Below are 18,617 nucleotides of genomic sequence, written 5' to 3' on the forward strand. Positions count from 1 at the left end.
GTTGGTATCTGGGTTTCAGAAGGAGCAAGGTAGTGTAGTCTTTGTTAGTAAACACAGTGCATTCAAGACAAGAGAAAAATTTAAAGTCAGAGTTTATTTGGAAAAGTAGTAGTTCAAACATTGGGAAAATCATTGCTAACACCTGGTTCAAAGACTCGGTGGTAGAATCAAATGCTGGATTCAAGATCTACGAGTCTGGAGTAGAATGAAGATGAGATGGAGTTGAGAAATACTGTTAAACAAGCTGAGGGCAGAGGAGTATGATTAGAGAAGAGCTATGACCACTGGTAGGTGTCCATTGCTCCCCTAGGTGGGCGGGTGGGTGGGCAAGAGTATAGGCAAAAAGCCCACATGGGAAAATCAGGCACCTTATCTTAGAAGTGCACCTCAGCGTGGAGCCCAGATTTGATCACCCAGTTTGGTCATGTACTTTTAGTCACTGAACTCAGCTCTGAATGACTTTTGTCTATTTTTACAAATGAGATCTACCCTGAAGAAATGCCACTCTGGACAATATTCCAAAACAAATATGCCACAGGTTCTGAAGGTCGTTCCAAAGTAAGAATTTGCAAAAGACTAGCCAATAGAGTCCTTGAAATAAACGTGTGGCTCCCTTTCTTAAAGAAGGCAAAACTTGTGTATATAATGTAAACATTCATTATGGTTGTTAAAAATTCAGCCGTATTACTTTGTGGTTATAGCTCAAAACTGCTATTGCTTTGTACTTTCTAACTTAAAGATGACAAGATTAAGTAGTATAACTAAATTATAATAATTCAGAGAAAAGGGAAGGGTGTATATTTGTGTTTGTTCATATATTTGTGTGTGTATATGTGTGTGTGTGACAGAGAAAGTGATAGAGAGACAGAAAAAATGAGAGACCTTTATTTCTACCTGAGCAGCCGCCAGTTCTACCTTCCTACCTCCTCCTTTAATGTAATCTATCTTGGCTCTTATAACAATTGACTCGGTCATTGATTCATGTGAGAAGCAGCACTGATTCCTCTAAAAGGTTGTCTATTTATTCATTAAATGTCACCCACCTTGTCATATACCATGGCATGAGAACACCTTACCTGACCCTTGGGAACATTGAGATAAATGCAGTCACTTCGTTTCCTCTTGCATGGATCCCTCACCACCTCGCCAAACAAAAATGAGGATGTTGTTGATAAATACAAAGTTGATGCTGACACACGTTCCCACTCACACACAAAGCAAACAAGGCCCCTCATGATTGCCATCTAGACAGAAATCATTGCAAAGCAGCCCTTGATGCTGCAGGATCCCTCTTCTGTCACCACCCATATGAACTGGAGATTGCTCTGCTAGTGACACTACCCTGGGGAGAGGAGGGAGGAAGACATTTGCAAACATTTCTTCTTTTCTTCTTTGCGGTTCTCACAGTCATACTGTATACCTGACATCTGACACATGAATGCATTATCAAATCATTAGTCCCCATCAAATATGTGGTGATTGAATCTTCTGTCAGTCAGTGCAATATAGATCCAGAAGAGAAGTAGTTAAGTGGTAATGGATTTGCTTTAGGCATTTCACAACCTATTGGTCCTAATTGTACTGAAAAAGGGTTGCTACAAAAGACTTGAAAATTTAAATAACGCATTTTATAGTTTTCATATATTTTTCCTAAACAAGTCAGCACGAACTAGGAAAAAGAAAGATTTCTCAAAGCAGTATCAGGTTTGGTTTTTCAAAACATATAGCTGAAGTTTTATTTGTAATTGATGAAGTGGCTTAGCAAATCTTAAAATGGTATTCTGGGCATAGTGCATGCAAGAAGCTTACAGCATGTATTACCTAAACGATGTAGTTGCAAAAGAAATTTAAATTGATCACTAGAAACACAAAAAATAAATTATAGAAAAGCACAGATTTCCAAAACAAGGGGCGGGATGTGATCTGAAATCGGCATGGGTCCTGTTGATGTTAAACTTGGAGAAAGAAGAGCAGAGAGGTCATTTATTACACAAGCTTTAATGAGCTCTCTTGCAGCAGCAATGGTGGAGGTACTCTGAAATATCCAGAACCCTCAGATGCAATGTTAGGAGAGACATACAGACACTTGCAATAATCTATAGGAACAGTGGCAAAAGCATTAATTAAAGCTGCTGCAGTTTCTTGCAATCCAATGAGATTGGGATTTCAGCTAATTGTAGTATAGTAAATGGAGGAAAGAAACCAAAGCTGTTTGTCTCATATGCAGGCCAATTTTCTATGCACAATCAAATTTTACTTCTTATATTCTCTAACAGCTGCTGAAACCCATTGAGGGTTTGGAAGTCATGATACAACATTAGTAAGAAAATTAGAGTGGTGGCAAATCGTAAGTTGCTTTCTGAGCAACACAGTAGGAGGTCAGTTAATATTAAATATCCACAGCCCGTGTGCACAGTCACATTTCCTAGGAGAGTCTAAGCAAAATACAGCCTTTGGGGATACACACTTAGTAGTTTTTGCATAACAATAACTGAGATGCTGATGCCAGCTAATGAAACTCTATTGCTGAAAAGGGCCCCCAAGGCTTAGAACAAAGCTCTCTAGGAAAACAAGGATAGACTCCCTGTTTAGAAAGTAAACAGTCAATCTCACGTATTTATTTATTCAACATAAATTTATTGAGGGCCTTTCCTCTGTCAATTTTGGATAGACCCTGGAGATGTCCTAGTGAGAAAATACAGAGTCTATCCCTTAACCCATAGAGTTTAACGACTAGAGGGAAACAGATTTTAATGAAACATCCACGTAAATAAGTGTATATTTGCAAACTGTGATAATTGCTTTGAAGTAACCATATCCAGTACTACAAAAGCATGTAACAGAAGAAACTGACCTTAACTGGGGAGGGTAATCAGAGAATAGGAGGAGTGACTAGGAATTCTAGAAGGAGAATGCAAGGTAACTCTTTTTAGTAGAAAATGTGCAAAAGGTCCCAAAGAAGCATAGTGCTTTCGAAAACTGTTGAAGATCATAGAGCAAGGAGTGTGATATGAAATGAGATAAAGATGGAGATGAATACACATAGGCAGACACCAAACCCGTGGAGGCCACAAGAACTTTTTATCCCACAAACAATAGGAAACCACTGAAATTTAGGCAGAGGGGCGTCATAAGCCTATTGATGCCATCACTTTGGGTAAAATATTAATATTAAAATATTATTAACAAAATATTAATATGAAGAATGTATTTGAAGAAGGCAAGAAGATTGTTATAGCCAGTGGCCCAGGAAAAGAGGACGGCAGCTTGGACAAGGATGGTAATGAAATACTTGGAGATCCATGAACAATTTATGGAGAGATATTTAGGAAGTAAAATACACAGGTATTAATACAGTTTTAGATATGGAGGAGGGAATAAATAAGAAGGAGGTGTTGAGGATGACTCCTTGATTCTGACTTCTATAAGAAGATGGATAGAGAAACCTGGAAAAGTAACTGGTTTATTACAAGTTCATGTGGGGGCATACATTGAGTTTGGGCTAACTTCGGTGCACATCAATGGAGGTTTTTGACTCCCATTAGATCTAGATCTAAGCCAAGAAGTCTGGGATGAATATATAAATTTTTGTGTCATTAAAATGTGGTAACTGAAGCTATGAGTATACATGAGATCATCAATGGAAAGAGTAGAAAGTGGAAAGAGAGGGTAGATAGGACAAACCCTGGAGGAACTATAATATTTAACACAGTGATTCTCAAAGTATGGTTCCCTGTCCCACAGCATGAGAATTCCCTGAGAATCTATTGGGATTGCAAATAGACCTACAGCATTAGAAACCCAGGGGTGAGGCTCAGCAAACATGCTCAGCAACAGGCTTCCTGATGTTTCTAATGCCACTGGTATCCGGGAGAGTAAAGGAGGACATGTTTGTGAAGATTACTGTGGATGAGCCACCTGCTAGATGGTAAAAAGAAAACTGGAAATGTGTGGGGTCATTAGGGTAAGGGAAGAGAATAGTTCAAGGAGAAGGTCAAAGTCAGCAGGGTCAAATGGTGGTGGGAGATCAAGTGAAATTGAGACCACTTTTGACTTTAGAGAAAGCTGTTTCGGTCAACGCTTGGTATGAAAACAAACTGGAGTGAGTGGGATAGGAAGAAAGGGAATAATGAATATAAACAATTCTTTGAAATTTGAATAGGCTAGGAATCTGGAGGAGAAAAGGGGATGCATTTTATGATATTAATGTCATGAGCATGTTTAAATGCTGATGGAAAAGAGATGTAAGATTGAGAGGAATATAGAGGAGGCAGATGTGGTCCATTTGTGGCGAGAGTTCTTGGGAAAATAAAGGGCATGGTCCAAACCCAGATAGAAAGATGCATCTAGATCTAATTCTGTCTTGTAGCTTCAGGCATGAGTGAACAGAGCACACTGTTTCATACCATTTTCTCCGCTTATGCTCCAGCCACATGGACCTTTTATTTTTCTTCTTCCTTTTTTGGGCTCCTTGAACCTGTAACAAATGTGTCCTCCTTTGGGACCTTGGTCCTCCTTTTCCCTCTTGATCTTCCCATGGCTGACTTTAGTCCTTTGAGCCATAATTTAAATGCTAGCTTCTCAGAGAGGCTTTCCCTGAGCACCGTATCTCATGTCTCACTCCCTATAACCATCCCTAATCACTGCCTACTCTGTTATCCTATCTTGCAGTCCTTATAGCACTTTTCCCTCTCTGAAATGATATTATTTGTTCACTGGTAGGTAACTTGAAGGGAGAGAGCTTTGTCCTGTTCGTGGGTACAGCTCTAGTTTTTAGGATGGTATCTGGAGTATAGGTGGTAAGCAATCTATAAGCAAACATTTGTTAAAGGAAAAAATAAAAGAATGAGTTTAGATACATCTGTACATTTGATACAGGAGGTAGAAGAGCTTTCTTTGGCTGGATTCTATTTTCTCTCCGAGGAATAAAAGGGAGATCATCTTCTGAGACCAAAGTTAGGGGAAATGGGGATGTTAGAAGTTTGTTGATGAGTGGAGAAGGTTTTAACTAGTTCAGAACGTGGTGGGGTGAGTATACCACAGAAATCCAGAAAAAATCCCAGGCACTATTAACAGTCAATTTGAGGATGATAAGCTTGAAATTTGACTGGTACAAATTGCTCTGTGGAGTGACTTTCCCAGTGATACTCAGATAAGTGGATGAAGACATGGGAAAAATGACAATTGGATGCATTAGTGTTGGTATTTTTCTAGGTGGCGTAACAAAAACTCAGGAAGCCCAGGAGACTTTGGAGTACTGGCAGGCATGGTTATTGGTGTCCTAGACTTCAGGGCCTGATGAGTTTAAAGGAATAGTTGAACAAACAACATCAAAGTTGAGAAAGTTGTAATCAGAGAGTGAGATGCCTGAATTGGAGATGTTATAAGAGTCACTTCCATGATACCAAGGAGGAATGTGTGGCTGAAATGGAGATGGAAGAAGTCCATCCAGAAATGAAAATCAGTGAATTGGGTTTTTCACTTCTAAAGTGTTTTGAGGTCCTGAAATATTTCATAATCCAACCAGAAATTTCAAGTCATCATACTTAACTAAAAATAAGAATGGATAATAATTACCTTCCAAATCCCAAACTGTGAGTATAATTAGTAGGTGTAATCATAATGGTAGCATGTCATTTTTGTGCAGGCCTTAGAATTGCATCTCTGAATTATGGATGATACAATGAAAGCTTATTACTTCATTACACTAATTAAGAATTAGTGATAATTTGGTTACCAGCTAGACTGATACTTTGTTTCATTAGCGAAAGGGTCATAGAGTAAGAAGAAACGTATTTGTATATTGATTCTGTCACTTTTATCTATGTGTATGGCTTCAGGCTAGCTTATTTACTAAGTCTCTGTTTTCGCATCTGTAAAAAAGAGAAAATTGAATGTCTGACAGCATTATTGTGAAGATTAAATGAGAGCATGTAGGTGAAAGGGTTTGAAAACTATTAATCCTCATTCAAAACGAAGGCCTTATAGCTACAAAAATATATGTGTTAAGGAAATTCATATTATAATAATTTTTAATAAGCAGCCAATAAAATGCTTTTTTACAAGTAATTTTTAAAGTATTATTACAAATAATATACAAATTACGATCATTCTTAATTACATATTAAAGTAGACCAAAAAGAACTGGCCTATTTGCCAACTGTATATAAAATTAATAAAAACACATTTATTGAAATTAGATTAGAATCCCAATTTTCCTGTTCCCAGAGTATACATTTGTTTTGTTATTTTAAAGTATAGCAATTCTAGGACCATGACTCTGTGTGTGTGTGTGTGTGTAGCATACCTGTAACTTCTATAACTTTTTTCTTTTTAGAGCAAAGTACACACCCATAATTATTATTTTCATCTGGATCTCAACTAGTTCAATTGTGGAAGCATCAGTTTCTTATACCAATAATTAAATTGATCAGTACAATTTGTCTGTTAAAATCACATACAGTATTTTATTATAGATTTGTGGTATTTTTATTTGAGGAGACATGTAGTGGCTCAACCTAGTATTTGATGTTATGAGCAGAAAGAGACAGATGAAAGAGGTAACTTATTTATTTGTATCAAGAAATGGGGACAAACATCATTTTTACAATATGATCAATGAGGCCAGGCGTGGTCGCTCATGCCTGTAATCCTCACACTTTGGGAGGCTGAAGTGGGTGGATTGCTTGAGCCCAAGAGTTGGAGACCAGCCTGGGAAACATGGCTGTATTAGTCTGTTCTCATATTGCTATAAAGAAATATCTGAGACTCAGTAATTTATAAAGAAAAGAGGTGTAATTGGCTTACAGTTCTGTAGGCTGTACATGAAGCATGGCAGCATCTGATTTTGGGGAGGCCTTAGGGAGCTTTTATTCATGGTGGAAAGCAAAGTGGGAGCAGGTGCCTTACATGGCAGGAGCAGGACACAGAGAGAAGAGGAGGTGCTACACACATTTAAACAGCCAGATCTGATGAGACCTCATTATCAAGAGAACAGCACCAAGGGTGTGAGAAACCATTTATAAGAACTCTGCCCCCTGTGATCCAATCGCCTCTCCCAGGCCCCACCTCTAATATTGGGGAATTACAATTTGATGTGAGATTTGGGCAGGGACACAGATCCAAACCATATCAAACCATATCAATGGCAAAATCCTGTCTCTACAATTTAAAAAAATACAAAATTAGTGGTCATGGTGCACACCTGTAGCCTCAGCCACTTGGGAGGCTGAAGTGGGAGGATGGCTTAAACGTGAGAGTTGGAGGTTGTAGTGCGCTGTAATCACACCACTGCACTGCAGCCTGGATGACAGAGTCAGATCCTCTCTCAAAAAGAAACAACCAACCAACAAACAAACAAAAAACAAAACCCAATACGAACAATGACCATATCTTCAAATCTTCTACTTACTGACTTGATGATACCTATAGTCAACCCCTCCCATGCTTTTTACCTGGTTGCTCAATGGGAATCTAACTACTCCTGTGGATGAAAAATTATGACTGTATTCTCTCTCTAGTGTGTGTCTAGGCACTGCCTAATGAAGACACCACTTGAAAATTCTGTGAATATTTATTTTGATTGCTTACATCTAGGTTGTCTCAAACTATTAAGAGAAGGAAGCTAGGTTCTTTATTTTCCCATCTCAACTCACTGAAGTCCAGGCTCACCTGTCTATCGAGTGAAAATGGTATTTAATTGGTGGCTGCTGAGAATGTTTAACAAAAAGTCACCAATACTATTTCCCATGCTGTGGATGGTTTCTGAATTTAATTTGCCAGGGCACCAGCAAATATGCACACATTTTCAGTAAATCTTTTGTTATTTTACAATTCTTGAAAGGAAATTCTTAATTTATGTTTTTTCCTTCACTTGTTATGGAAAACATTACTCAGGAACAATACAAATCATTGTACCATAGGTAGGAGTAAGGGTAGTAGAATATTTGCAAGTTGCATGTAATAAAGGGGAAACAGGTCAAATATAATGTTTGTAACAATGATGCAAGTTTTTTTCCCTTCAAGTTGGATACACAGGAAGAAATGTAATTAAGCAAACTAAGTTTCTGATTCAAGTTGCCTCCTGATTAAAAAAAAACAACACAATGATTTGAATTCTTTTATGTTTTTCCATCTTCTGGAAGATCATAAAAGTCAAACCTGGGCCATGTGGCTCACAAAGAAAACATTCTACACACACTGTCTTTCAAGGAAAAAGTCAAAACTTAATTTTTACCAAGAAATGAGGAGAAACCTCTCATTTTTGCAATATGATCAATGATCACAAAATAACTCCAAATCCTCTATGTTTTTTCCTCCACTTGTTATGGTGCACCTTTGATTAGAGAGAATGGGAAACTCATTTCCTTTCTACCCTTGAGTGGCACTAGCATGGGGACCTGGGTGTGCCAACATGTTCTTTAGTGTCAGTGACAGGTGGGGACTCCTGACCAGGCAATGAACAGGGATGGATATTTCAAGGACTCACCAGTCAAAGGGGTTAGTGTCAAGGCAGGGCAAAGGCCAAGAAACAGAAATCCCAAATAATGTCTGGCACTCTGCAGTCCTTGTCATGGCTTACCTCACTCGCTACACCCTCCTCACACTTTGATTTTCAGCCACATGGAGCTTCCTTCATTTACTAGAACAGTAGTGTATCTAGAAGCAGAAAGGATGTGGTGGGACCAGGGGAGACACACTGTGCACGAACACATGCTTCAAAAGCAGTGCTGTTTCAGAATGAGAGGTGGGGAAGGAGGTTGAAGACAGGCCCCATATCACCTGGGGGCAGACCCTGACTACACTTACGATTCAAGAGGCCACTCATATACTCATTCTCCCTCTCCCCAATCTGTCTACATGCAGTTCTTTTCCTGATCTTCTCTTTTCTCTTGGATGACTGTTTCTCATACTCCAGCCCTCAGCTTAGACATTACTTTCAATAGGAAGCTTTCCTCCATCTCCCCCAGACTGGGCTAGGTGCTTCTTTTCTATGTCCACAGCCTCATTCTGTAGCTCAGCATTCATCCCACAGTTTTATAATAGCCTAGTGCCTGGGTCCTTCTGTAATCCAGATGTTCTCTAAGGAAGGACACCCTAGCTGTCCGATATTTCCTGTGTCTGCCAGACCTCCTGGAACATAATAGTGATGTGACAAATACTTGTTAAATGGATGAAAGTGATGAATGAACTGTAACAACATGCATCCCATCTCCAGTGGATTGGAACTATAGTTCTGTTCTAATGTCGCCGTCACATCTGTGTCAATGAAACATCAGAACTGCAATGGCAGAGGGAAGTACATGTGTTTTGTTTTTGGTCTAACCGTTAATTAGGAGGCCTTAAAATAAGTCTTAAAAGATTGCGCTCAATTAATTGATTAAAATATCAATATCTATGTAATGACTTTATTATTTATAAAATAGTAGAATGTACATGCATGATGGTATAAGTTAATGTTTATGAAGCTTCCACAAGTATTATTTATGGCAGTGAGTATAAATTTGAAATGGCAAACATTTTTTTTTTAAAGTCTGAAATAAGTAGCATACCTACAAAGCCATTTGAGGATGGTATGGTAGCTGTCTTACTGCTTTTGTGTGAGAGTAGGTGGGAAGACACATTCTAGAAATGTTATCACTTAAGACAACACAAGGAAAATTTCTGCTGAGGGTCAAGTTTAAACTTAAATATGATGGGTGAAAATAAACTTTGGTAAAACTCCAAAGAGGCTAATTATAATGAATTTGAGCTTCCCTGGGAAATTCCTAACAGAGATTTGACAGTATCAACTGTGAGTGGGGCAAAGGTTTTTATTTTTATTTTTATTTTTTATTTATTTATTTTTTTTGAGATGGAGTCTCGCTCTGTCACCCAGGCTGGAGTACAGTGGCGCAATCTTGGCTCACTGCAAGCTCCGCCTCCTGGGTTCACGCCATTCTCCTGCCTCAGCCTCCCGAGTAGCTGGGACTACAGGCACCTGCCACCACGCCCGGCTAATTTTTTGTATTTTTAGTAGAGACGGGGTTTCACCATGTTAGCCAGGATGGTCTCGATCTCCTGACCTCATGATCTGCCCACCTCAGCCTCCCAAACTGCTGGGATTACAGGTGTGAGCCACCACGCCTGGCTGGTTTTTATTTTAATAGTTTGTCATACACATAGAATTTGGGAGAAAGGACCATTTTCATATTCTACTATGTCCTCAGCACCTCTTTTGAGAGGAAATTTCTCAATTGTGTTAATTCCACTGTCTAAATAGCTCTTTAATACACACCCTACTTTGTTTCTTCCTACCTACTGCAACTAATTTGAATTGCTTTCCTCTATGATTTTAACCTATTAGGTTGGTGCAAAAGTAAGTATGGTTTTGCAATTAAAAGTATTAAATAATCAGAAAAACCACAATTTATTTTGCACTAACCTAATATTGCTGGGCAGCCCTCTCATGGGCTGTTGCTTGATTCTAGTCTTTTCATTCTTAGTAAATTCACTGCATCCAGTTGAAGCAGGGATTGGAAATCTCTTTCTGTAAAGGGCAAAATATTAAATATTTTAGACTCGTGATCCATATGATCTATGTTGTAACAATTCAACTAGCTGCAGTATTGTACATGCAGCTATAGACAATACATAAATGAATGAATATGGCTGTGTTCAAATAAAACCTTTTTATAGGGATTGAATTTCACATAATGTTCACATATCATAAATTATTCTTCTTTTGATTTTTTTCCAGCCATTTAAGGAAGTAATTATTATCTTGTTTATGGGCTATACAGAAAGAAGAGGTGGGCCAACTTTGGCTTAAGGGCCGTAGTCTTTTTTTTTTTTTTTTTTGAGATGGAGTCTCGCACCGTTGTGTGGGCTGGGGTGCAATGGCATGATTTTGGCTCACTGCAACCTCTGCTTCCCGGGTTCAAGGGATTCTCCTACCTCAGCCTCCCAAGTAGCTGGTATTACAGGCACCTGCCAGCACACCCAGATAATTTTTTGTATTTTTAGTAGAGATGGGGTTTCACCATTTTGGCCAGGCTGGTCTCGAATTCCTGACATGGTGATTTGCCTGCTTCAGCCTCCCAAAGTGCTGGGATTACAGACATGAGCCACCGTGTCCAGCCGGGCCATAGTCTTAAATGTGACTGTGACTTTCTCTTGACACACTTAGGATACTGATTCACCTGCTGTGACAGGTGGCCACTATACACTGGCTTAAAGTAGATGGCACTCACAATGGATGCCCTGTTCCAATGTCTTCAGTTCCTGTGGGTCTCCATTCAGTTTTAAACACCTTGGAAAGAGAGTGGCCTAGTTTGAATTGAAGACCACCTTGTAGATAGGATATGGTGGCATATTGTCAATGATACATCCAACAAGGTAGCATGAAGTGGCAGTTCCCAAAGAAGGGGATACCTTTCCACACAAGAAAAAAACCCAGATATCTTTTACAAAGGTTTGGGGAAGATGTGCTAGATAAAAGTTGATGTTTATTTTTGTGTAACTGTCCAAGAGTAACTTATGTGTGGAACATGGAACTGGAGATCCAGGATCTTCAATCTAGTTGGTCGCATCCTCAAGGCTCTGCACTCATTTGCATGATCTAAATTGTCTCACCATCACTGTGTTTACATTCCCAGCAGAAGGGGAAGAAGGCAAGGAGAGGGCAAGCACCTTCCGTTTAGGAGTACAGCCACAGCTTGCATGTATTAATTTTGCTCACTTCTTAGGGGCCAGAATGTGGTCACATGGCCATATCTAGCTATTGAGAGACCCTGGGAAATGTATTCTTTGTTCTGTGCATTGATGTATCCAACTTGAAATTGCAAATGCTAACGCATAAAAAGAAAGAAAGAATATGGAGGCAGGGACATGTAGCAATATCTGTTCTTATCTCTCTTTAGCATTCTGAGAGAATAATCTGGCTTTACTAATCTAACATCTTTAACCATTCCCATCCGATTTTCCATCACTTCTCAATTTGAATCTGGGTTCTAGTTTAACATGTCTAGTAGTTCCCAAAGGCAAGAAGACTTCTTGCTTTTGCCAAAGTTCCTTTCTTTGCTTGGAGTACACTCCCTGCTTCTTTCTATCTGGTAAAATGCCTACGCTCTTTCCAAGAAAGTTCACATTCACATGTTGCTTCTTGAAAATTCTTTCCCTAAATTTAAATTTGTATTGTATTATCTCATGCTGGGATAGAAGCTGCTAAGTGCAGTAGTAAAATCTCAATCTATGTTTGTTGAATGAATAAATGATAGGATGCCTACCCATCATTATCCAGCTGGATTTTACTGCCTGTCAAGAGTCTGTCAGATTCAGAGAGGAAAAGGAGGCAGGCAGGGAGTGAAGGGGTAGAGGAGGGAAAGATTGGTTAGGGTCCTCTGATTTAAAGAAACAAAATTCAGTCTCAAAAACTTAAACAAAAGAGGGCTTATTAAACACATACTAGGGTGCTCCAAATTAAAGAAACGCTCACAAAACAGCTGAGTCTGAGGATGAAAAGGAAACAAAGGAGCACAGGAGAGCTTGGCAAGCACTCACAATGGATGCCCTGTTCCAATGTCTTCAGTCCCTGTGGGTCTCCATTCAGTTTCAAACACCTTGGGGAGAGAGAGAGGGACTGCCCTAGTTTGAATTAAAGACCACCTTGTAGTTATGATATGGTAGAATATTGGCAGTGATACCTCCAACAAGGTAGCATGGAGTGGGTGATAGGCAGTTCCCCAAAGAAAGGGATACCTTTCCCCACAAGAGGAAAACAGGTGTCTATTACAAAGGTTTGGGGCAGCCATAATGTATTTGTGCTCCACCACTGCTCCTTGGAGATGTTTTCTTACTCTGCTGTGGAGGTAGCCTGCTAGTCTTAGAACTCTACTCATGGCATGGTGGCTTGAGGTGGTAGGGGCTTTTCCACCCTCTGGTCTGTCATGGGAGTCTTAGCTTACAGTGTTGAGAGGCTCTATCTCTGTGAGGCTTTTCAGGAGTAGAAGAGGTGGACAAGGATATAGAAAAATCCCTGATGACATTCCAAGTGGAGAAGAGAAAAACAAGAATTGTAGGCTTTTGTTTGTTTTTCAAAGAAAGATGTTTTCCCTGAATGTAGTTCAGAATCATTGATTCACCTTTTTGATTAAGCTCTCCCACAAAAGCAATTAGAGATGAGATTGAAAAACTACTTTGTTGTTATTATTACTCTCATTCCAGAAACCCAAAGCAGAGGGCTTTACTGTAAAATTTATGTATACCCAAGATAAAAGAAAGAAGACATAGCTTCATCAAAGTTACAGAAATTATGTATCATTAAACATCTTGAACATAAACATGGTATTAGGGTTGAGACAAAGTAGTATATGTAGGAATGTATAGTAAATAACATGAGAGACTAAACTGAAATTAAAAAGATTTGGAGGAGAAAGACCTTTGATAAACACATCCCTAGAATATCCTGGACAGCGATAGAATATTGTCAGTAGAAGCTTTGGAGGGAAATAAATTATTCTGAGGGAAAATGTGAACTGACTCTTACGAAGTCATACCAGGTGTCTTTACCTATGAGGGCTTAGCTGAAACAGTCAGCACAGACACAAGCAAAAGAACTACATGGAGAACAGTTTAATACACTGAAAAACTGCATAAATGTCATATGTTGCATTGGGCAGTGTTTAGTGCAAGAAAAAAAAATACTCCATGTCTTTTAATTAGGGATCTAGTACATGAAATTTGATGCTTATAAATTATTACAGGGAAAGAAGTAGGTTCTAAGGTGGACCTTCAGGAAAGACTTCCAGAAGAGTTCATAATTTATTTCAAGATCCTACCACCTGTCACATCATAAGGGGTGCTATGAGTTCAGGCATACATCCCAATGATCTATAATAAAGCAAATCTGTAATAAAGCAGCTGAAGCAGACAAATTCCTCTCATTACCCTACCCAGGAATCTGGAGAATGGACCCACAGCTGTGACCCAAAGATTAGAAAGTCAGAAGTAAGAAACTGATGCAATCATCTCTTAGCACCTAGACAGCTGACAAACAAATCCTGGATCACCGCCGATTATTGCTGATACCAGCTCCCATTTCCATGGCACTGTATGCCGACAAGGAAAAACGAAAAAGAAACAGGACAAATTTTTCACCTTGATGTTTTTCTCCCAAATTGTGCATAGGTGCATCAATTGGCATAATCTAATTTGCATCAAGAATCTTAGATACAAGGGAATCTAAACGTTTAGTTTTAAGCTTTCGAGTCCCCCCAACTATAAGGAAGATAGAATGGAGCTTAAGAATGCTAAACTTACCGAGCACCTGGGGGGAAGGGGCGGCTGTGGGTGCAGCTTCAGCAGACTTAAACGTTCCTATCTGCCAGCTCTGAAAAGAGCAGTGGATCTCCCAACACAGTGCTCGAGTTCTGCTAAGGGACAGACTGCCTCCTCAAGTGGGTCCCTGATCCCCGTGCCTCCTGACAGGGAGACACCTCTCAGCAGGGGTCCACAGACACCTCATACAAGAGAGCTCCAGCTGGCATCTGGCAGATGCCCCTCTGGAACGAAGCTTCCAGAGGAAGGAGCGGCCAGCAATTTTTGCTGTTTTGCAGCCTCCGCTGGCGATACCCAAACAGGGTCTGGAGTGGACCCCCAGCAAACTTTAGCAGACCTGCAGAAGAGGGGCCTGTTGGAAGGAAAAGCAACAAACAGAAAGCAATAGCATCAACCTCAAAAAGGATAACCACGCAAAAACTTCATCTGAAGGTCACCAACAGCAATGACCAAAGGTAGATAAATCCACAAAGATGAGGAAAAATCGGGCAAAAAGGCTGAAAATTCCAAAAACCAGAATGCCTCTTCTCCAAAGGATCACAACTCCTCGCCAGCAAGGGAACAAAACTGGACAGAGAATGAGTTTGATGAATTGACAGAAGGCTTCAGAAGGTGGGTAATAATAAATTCCTACGAGCTAAAGGAGCATACTCTAACCCAATGCAAGGAAGCTAAGAACATTGAAAAAAGGTTAGATGAATTGCTAACTAGAATAACCAGTTTAGTAAAGAACATAAATGACTTGATGGAGCTGAAAAACACAGCATGAGAACTTCGTGAAGCATACACAAGTATCAATAGCTGAATCGATCAAGCAGAAGAAAGGATATCAGAGATTGAAGATTAACTTAATGAAATAAAGTGAGAAGACAATATTAGAGAAAAAAGAATGAAAAGGAACAAGCAAAGCCTCCAAGAAATGTGGGACTGTGTGAAAAGACCAAACCTATGTTTGATTGGTGTACCTGAAAGTGATGGGGAGAATGGAACCAAGTGGGAAAACACACTTCAGGATATTGTCCAGGAGAACTTCCCCAACATACCAAGACAAGACAGCATTCAAATTCAGAAAATACAGAGAACACCACCAAGATACTCTTCGAGAAGAGCAATGCCAAAACACTTTAATTGTCAGATTCACCAAGGTTGAAAAGGGAAAAATGTTAAGGGCAGCCAGAGAGAAAAGTCTGGTTACCCACAAAGAGAAGCCCATCAGACTAACAACAGATCTCTGCAGAAACCCTACAAGCCAGAAGAGAGTGGGGACCAATATTCAACATTCTGAAAGAAAAGAATTTTCATACCAGAGTTTCATATCCAGCCAAACTAAGCTTCATAAGTGAAGGAGAAATAAAATCCTTTACAGACAAGCAAATGCTGAGAGATTCTATCAGCACCAGGCCTGCCTACAAAAGCTCCTGAAGGAAACACTAAACATGGAAAGGAAAAACCGGTACCAGCCACTACAAAAAAAATCCAAAATGTAAAGACCATTGACACTATGAAGAAACTGCATCAACTAAAGGGCAAAATAAACAGCTCGCATCATAATGACAGGAGCAAATTCACACATAACGATATTAACCTTAAATATAAATGGGCTAAATGCCCCAATTAAAAGGCACAGACTGGCAAATTGGATAGAGTCCAAGACCCATCAGTGTGCTGTATTCAGGAGACCCATCTCATGTGCAAAGACACATATAGGCTCAAAATACAGGGATGGAGGAATATTTACCAAACAAACGGAAAGCAAAAAACCAAAACCAAAACAACAACAAAAAAACAGGGATTGCAATTCTAGTCTCTGAATAAACAGACTTTAAGCCAACAAAGATCAAAAAAAGACAAAGAAGGGCATTACATAATGGTAAAAGGATTAATGCACTAAGAAGAGCTAATTATCTTAAATATATATGCACCCAATACAGGAGCACCCAGATTCATAAAGTAAGTTCTCAGAGACCTTCAAAGAGACTTAGACTCCCACACAATAATAGTGGGAGATCTTAGCACCCCACTGTCTATATTAGACACTGTCAATATTAGACAGATCAACAAGACATAAACTTAACAAGGACTTGAACTTAGCTCTGCACAAAGCAGACCTAATAGACATCTACAGAATTCTCTATGCCAAATCAACAGAATGTACATTCTTCTGAGGACCACATAGCACTTATTCTAAAATCGACCACAGAATTGGAAGTAAAACACTCCTCAGCAAATTCAAAATAACAGAAATTGTAACAGTCTCTCAGACCACAGTGCAATCAAATTAGAACTCAGGATTAAGAAACTCACTCAAAACCACACAACTACATGGAAACTGAACAATCTGCTCCTGAATGACTACTCGGTAAATAATGAAATTAAGGCAGAAATAGCAAAGTTCTTTGAAACCAATGAGAACAAAGACACAATGTACCAGAATCTCTGGGACACAGCTGAAGCAGTGTTAAGAGGCAAATCTGTAGCACTAAATGCCCACAGAAGAAAGCAGGAAAGATCTAAAATCGACACCCTAACATCACAATGAAAAGAACTAGAGAAGCGGCCGGGCTCGGTGGCTCACGCCTGTAATCTCAGCACTTTGGGAGGCTGAGGTGGGCGGATCACAAGGTCAGGAGATTGAGACCATCCTGGCTAACATGGTGAAACCCCGTCTCTACTAAAAATACAAAAAATTAGCTAGGCGTGGGGGCGGGCGCCTGTAGTTCCAGTTACTCAGGAGGCTGAGGCAGGAGAATGGCGTGAACCCGGGAGGTGGAGCTTTCAGTGAGCCAAGATCACACCACTGCAGTCCAGCCTGGGTGACAGAGTGAGACTCCATCTAAAAAAAAAAAAAAAAAAGAACTAGAGAAGCAAGAGCAAACAAATTCAAAAGCTAGCAGAAGATAAGAAATAACTAAGATCAGAGCAGAACTGAAAGAGATAGAGACATGAAAAACCTTTCGAAAAAATAAATGAATCCAGGAGCTGGTTTTTTGAAAAGATTATCAAAATAGGTAGACCGCTAGCCAGACTAATAAAGAAGAAAAGAGAGAAGAATCAAATAGACACAATAAAAAATGATAAAGGGGATATCACCACTGATCCCACAGAAATACAATTTACCATCAGAGAATACTATAAACACCTCTATGCAAATAAACTAGAAAATCTAGAAGAAATGGATAAATTCCTGGACACACACACCCTCCCAAGACTAAACCAGGAAGAAGTCGAATCCCTGAAGAGACCAATAACAAGTTCTGAAATTGAGGCAGTAATTAATAGCCTACCAACCAAAAAAACTCCAGGACCAGATGGATTCACAGCCAAATTCTACCAGAGGTACAAAGAGGGGTTGGTACCATTGCTTCTGAAACTATTCCAAACAACAGAAAAAGAGGGACTCCTCCCTAACTCATTTTATGAGGCCAGCATCATCCTGATACCAAAACCTGGCAGAGACACAACAACAACAACAACAACAACAACAACAAAAATTTCAGGCCAGTATCCCTGATGAACATCGATGTGAAAATCCTCAATAAAATACCAGCAAACCGAAACCAGCAGTACATTAAAAAGCTTATCCACCAAGATCAAGTTGGCTTCATCCCTGGGATGTAAGTCTGGTTCAACATATGCAAATCAATAAACATAATCCATCACATAAACAGAACCAATGACAAAAAACACATGATTATCGCAATAGATGCAGAAAAGGCCTTCGATAAAATTCAGCAGCCCTTTATGCTAAAAACACTCAATAAACTAGGTATTGACGGAACACATCTCAAAATAATAAGAGCTATTTATGACAAACCAATAGCCAATATCATACTGAATGGGCAAAAGCTGGAAGCATTCCCTTTGAAAACCGGCACAAGACAAGGATGCCCTCCCTCACCACTCCTATTCAACATAGTACCGGAAGTTCTGGCCAGGGCAATCAGGCAAGAGAAAGAAATAAAGATATTCAAATAGGAAGAGAGGAAGTCAAATTATCTGTTTGTAGATGACATGATTGTATATTTAGAAAACACCATCGTCTCAGCCCAAAAACTCCTTAAGCTGATAAGCAACTTCAGCAAAGTCTCAGGATACAAAATCTATGTGCAAAAATCACAGGCATTCCTATACACCAAAAATAGAGAGCCAAATCATGAGCAGACTCCCTTCCACAATTGCTACAAAGAGAATAAAATACCTTGGAATACAACTTGCAAGGGATGTGAAGGACCTCTTCGAAGAGAACTACAAACCACTGCTGAAGGAAATAAGAGAGGACACAAACAAATGGAAAAACATTC

The sequence above is a fragment of the Hylobates moloch genome, unplaced genomic scaffold (genome assembly GCF_009828535.3).
Source record: "Hylobates moloch isolate HMO894 unplaced genomic scaffold, HMol_V3 SCAFFOLD_12, whole genome shotgun sequence".
NCBI lineage: Eukaryota > Metazoa > Chordata > Mammalia > Primates > Hylobatidae > Hylobates > Hylobates moloch.